Below are 5,510 nucleotides of genomic sequence, written 5' to 3' on the forward strand. Positions count from 1 at the left end.
TTACCCTGATGAAACCCCGGACTTATCCAGATCTAAGAGTGGTGCTGAAACATTCTGATATGAAATAGGGTCACAGGAACATTAAATCCAACAAACCTACAGCTATTATATTTTTAAGCATCCCCGACCATACACCCCCTTCTCTCTCCCTAGAATTGAAGACACCTGGCATTCAAGGTGAGATACTTAAAGGTTTGATGTTGAAAACATAGCCATAAACTTTGATCAGATTGATGACATGAAGCAGGTTGATAGATGTTTTGCATATTTTGCTTGTAAAGGATTCAAGTTGTGTCAGAGAGTACAGACAGTTAAAAAGTATATAAGCTCCTCATTTAGGACAGCATCCCATATACGACAAATAGATAATCTGTTCAAAGCGGAAGCTCACAACAGAATCTATGGATAATGCTGAAAAGAAGAAAAAGGAGAGCAAGTAAGGTGTTAAGAAGAACAAAGTGGGTAATGAGTGAGTTATTGTAGGCTGCCAGTTGTCAAACACTTCTAGTGTCATCTGTTATGCAGATGTTGTTCTCCATGTAAGTAAAGATACAATTGAACAATAACCACAGAACAGATTATGTTTTGCACTGAGTGGTTTGCTGCAATGTTTATATAGAAATAGGACTGTAATACATTGTGTTTAAGGTATTTGAGATCTAATAAATATATGTAATGGACCAGTATTATTTAGTCAGAACACTCAACAAGATGCATAGGAATTTATAATGGTCATCCTTGGAGTTTTAGAAGAAGAAGAAATACAGATAAATGACTGTTTGGAGTGAGTTACAAATGGGACCATGACTGTGAAGACTGCTCTTTTATGTCTACCATTAAAATACATTCTAAACAATGTTTTGACTAAACAATACTTGATTCCAAAACTGAATCTTTTGACCGATTGATGAAAATGGCTAACCAAAAGTTTACCTGTCAAAATGTAGATTAGATTTTATGTGTACATTTCATCATGAGGAAGAGGAAAATACCTTATATTAATTCTCAAATGGTGCAAAGCATATGGATCTAAATTAGAAACTGAATCCACAAACCTCAAAGCTGAACAAATAATTTCTGGGAGACCTTATACAGCTATAGCTATTATCTTTCACAAAAGAGCTAATATAACATCTGGACACTACACAGTCTATCTAAAGTATAAAACTGGATAAACAGAATGCAATGACAGCAATCTTATGTAAAAACCAAAACTGCCTTCCAAACTATTAAATTCTTACCATTTGTTTCTTTAACCAAGGTTCTAAGGAAGAAAATTAATGTAGTGTGTTTTTCCTACAGGGATTGGCAGGGTTTTAGACATCATTTGACCTATCCAGGGTGATGTCTTCAAAACGTTGTCCAAAATTCAAGACTCCGTTTATCTTCCACAAAGGAGTTAATATGAAATCTGGATACTAAATTTTCCAATTAAAGGGGAAAATGGGCTGGACTCAATTGGCCCTGGATCCTGTCACGGCGAATGACAATTTTAACAACTGGCTTGAGTCATCCCTCAACTCTGTTCTCCCAAAAAAACGTATTTATGAAAAAGTAGGAATTAATAAAATTGCCAGATACTCCCCGAAACTCCGGGACCTCAAACAATCTTGTAAGAGATTAGAAAGGAGCTGGAGAAAGGACTATCTGGTCTCGAAAAAAATTGAATATAGAGCAGCAATTAAACTTTATAAAACTAAAATAAAGGGCGCCCAAACTCTTTATTATCAAGATAGAATTACATCTGCCGCAAACTCCCCCGTGAAATATTTTGGATTGCAAAAGCTCTTGCTACCCCATATACCCCCCCTAATACTTCAGAGGATATTCAACTTCGATGTCACCAGTTAGCAACATTTTTTTCAAATAAAATACAATTGATTTACGGGACTTTTCCACAGGCCAACGTCCCTCAAATGGATCCTATGTCTGTTACAACAAATCCAATCCAACTATGTTCAATGTTAGAATTCCCTCCCCTGACTATGATGTCTTTCCAGGGAATCCTAGGCCATTTAAAATCTGGCTCCCCTCTAGACCCTGTCCCCCCTCATTTTTACGTTATTAATTTGGTATCAGCAGTGATACTGGACTTAACTAATGCCTCTTTGCGGCCTGGAATTGTACCCCCTGCATGGAAGCTAGCAATTGTTAAAGACCTCCTAAAGAAACCCAACTTGGGTCTCGAGGAGATGGTAAATTATCGCCCCATATCCCTGTTACCTGGAGCTAGCAAAATAGCCGAGAGGTACGTGAACTTCATCCTCTCCTCCTTTTTGGAAAACAATAACTGTCTCCACCCTACTCAGACAGGATTTAGAGCACAGCAGGGTACAGAAACTGCTCTTCTCAGTGTTATGGAGGAAGCCAGAAGAATACTTGATGGTGGAGGCTGCAATGCCCTTATTCTCTAAGATCTTAGCGTAGCCTTTGACACCGTGAACCACCAACTACTGTTTCAACGACTTAGAAATGTGGGACTGTCAGGAACCGTATTGAAATGACTGCAGTCCTTCCTGGAAGATAGATCTTTCGCAGTCCTGGAGATGACATAATGTCAAACCTGATGCAATTAAACTGTGGGGTACCTCAGGGATCCTCACTAAGCCCCACCCTATTCAACATTTATTTGGGCCCTTTGGCCTAAATAGTATTGCCATTTGGGGTACAAATAGTCACTTATGCTGATGACACTCAGCTGGTGGTCTCTATCAACCAGCAAGACAGTTCCTCACCAGGCTTATCCTCATGTCTTGGAGATGTCTCTAAGTGGATGGATGAATCATACTTAAAGCTCAATGGGGCCAAGACTGAGCTTATGCTACTGGGCAACTCAGCCCACCTTAATATTTATCATCTCTGGCCTAGTTGCATGGGTCCAGCCCCTAACCCCAAAGAACACATTAAGACCTTAAAGAACAAGCTCGAAAGGTTGCAGCTAGCTGTTACAGAATGCTGAGGCTGATCAGAAAGATCCTCCTTCTATTACCTTTTAGTGCTAATAGGCTGCTGGTTCAAGCATTAATTCTTTCACGGTTGGATTATTCCAACGCACTATATCTCGGAGCACCACCTCCTACGATCAGAAGATTGCAGACTGTGCAGAACTGTGCAGCCTGTTTGCTGATGAATACTCCCAGGCATATGTTGGCCAAACCTGCTCTTGCCACGCTCCAATGGCTCCCCATTAAAGAACGAGTTCAGTTTAAGGCTTTATGCATTGTTCATAAAGCTCTCTCTGGTAAAGGCTCTCTTTTGATGCGTTCTCTCATCCAGCCCTACCACCCAAATACAGCTCTGAGATCTGAAAATAAGCGACTGATCACAGTCCCGAAAATCAGAAGAGTTCGAAGCGGGGGCCGACTCTTCTCGTATAATGTGGCAATGCTATGGAACCTTCTACCTCCTCACATACGCTTATAGGCTGACTACCTGATCTTTAGAAAGAAAGTAAAAACGCATCTTTTCCCTTGATGTCCGCTTAAGTGTTAAGTTGCTGACCTTAGCGCTGGAATGCCTACGGGTGAGCCTGCGCTTTAAAAATGCTACTTTCATTTCATTTAATTTCACCCATACAGCCAGAATGACATCCATCATTCCTCTTAATATTCAAGAATACACTTACTTAGTTACATATACATCTACTAGCAAAGCCAATCAATTACTTATACAGCTACTGTCATAAATATTTAGTATTAAAGCAAAACCAAAGGAAATGATGGACGGAGTGTTGAACATTGCAAGCACTCACCCCCAGTCAACTGATCTGGGTTTAATCCACCACCGTTCTTTAGCCCACTCTGCCACCCCAGTTCAGACATGGCCATATGCAAATCAGTCTGACCCTGTGCCTCATGGGAACAGTCCAGCCCGAACTGCCAAGCCATGTCTTCCCTGGACCGGAAACAAGCTTCCTAGGACCGGTTTCTGGCATTTCAGCCGTCTTCAGCCAGTCTTGGTTGAATCCAGTGGCAAAGTGAGCAAGGGACTGACGTCTGAGCATACCCTGCCAACTTATGGCAAACAAAGCAAAACCAAAGGAAATGATGGACGGAGTGTTGAACATTGCAAGCACTCACCCCCAGTCAACTGATCTGGGTTTAATCCACCACCGTTCTTTAGCCCGTTCTTTAGTATTACATGCAAGCACTTACTCAGTCTCTTACTTACCGATACAGGCAATCACACAGCCACTTGCTCACTGTTACAGACATTCACGCGCCCGCTTATTCTCTCGTATAGATATTTACACACTGATACAGACTCTGATACACCCTGTCACATACTCCTGTATTTACTATCACACTCAGGCACACACTAATACAGACACTAACACATCCAGTCACACACTCATCGTTACACTGACACACCAAGGCACACACTCATGCATAGACTGATACATCCAAGTAAATACTGATGCATACACTTGCACACACAGACACACCCGTATGCATACACTGGTACATCTGGGCACATACTGTTCTATACACTATAACACCCAGGCACCCCTTATGCAGATACTGAGACATTTACACACATACTGATGCATACACTGACACACCCATCTCAATTACCCATATAGCTACTTACATACACACTCACTCACCCATATAGGCATTCACACCGTTACTTACTCAGGCATATAATCACTGACACATATACTCATTGACTGATTGAGATAATCAAATACACATCCATTGACTCAGCCATATAGGCACTAAGATACCCACTGAATTAATCATACATACAGTCACACTGTCACTTCATTGACCATACAGCCACTCACACAGTCACTCATAGAGTCACTCACAAAATCACTCAATCACTTTTACAACCATGGACACAGCCACTCAATCATCCTTAGAGCCATTCACAACTAGTGTCTCAATCATATAGCTGGTCACTCACCCAGTCACTCTCTCATACAGCCTCTAACACTGTCATTCAGTCACCCATACGGGAACTCACACACCCAGTATGTCAGTCATACATCCATGACAAATATGGCTAATTTTAATGTTACAATACCTAGGTTTCATAACCTTATTAGTAGTGAAGGAATATCTGATTCCCCTACCCTGCCGACAATTGTGTATAAGCCTGGACTCTTCTTGATACCTTGGAATCTAGCAAGGATTAAAGCTAAGGTAGATGAGCATGATTGGCTATCTTGTATAGGCAAGTCACAATGTATTTCTTTTTCAGTAAACCGGGGCTGAGAGTAAGATTTTCCCCAAAACTCCTTTGCAAGTTGGTGCCATAGTGGTAGGTCGGAGTCTTGGAGCATGTGACAGGAGGACCCGCTCTGATCCAAACAAGGCAACTACTTTTAAGAGAGGCTGCCAGAGTAGTGTATTAGAATATGTGGTACTTGTTGCACAGTTATGTTCAACCTAAGTGATATGTAGATTGAAAGCATAATGATAGCAACCACAGTCCTTTGATTATTACTTTACTGGTAGGGGAGCTTCATAGATCATCTTTACTTAGATATTCCAAGGCTCCTAACC

This window comes from Triturus cristatus, chromosome 4_1 (genome assembly GCF_964204655.1).
Source record: "Triturus cristatus chromosome 4_1, aTriCri1.1, whole genome shotgun sequence".
In the NCBI taxonomy this organism is placed as follows: domain Eukaryota; kingdom Metazoa; phylum Chordata; class Amphibia; order Caudata; family Salamandridae; genus Triturus; species Triturus cristatus.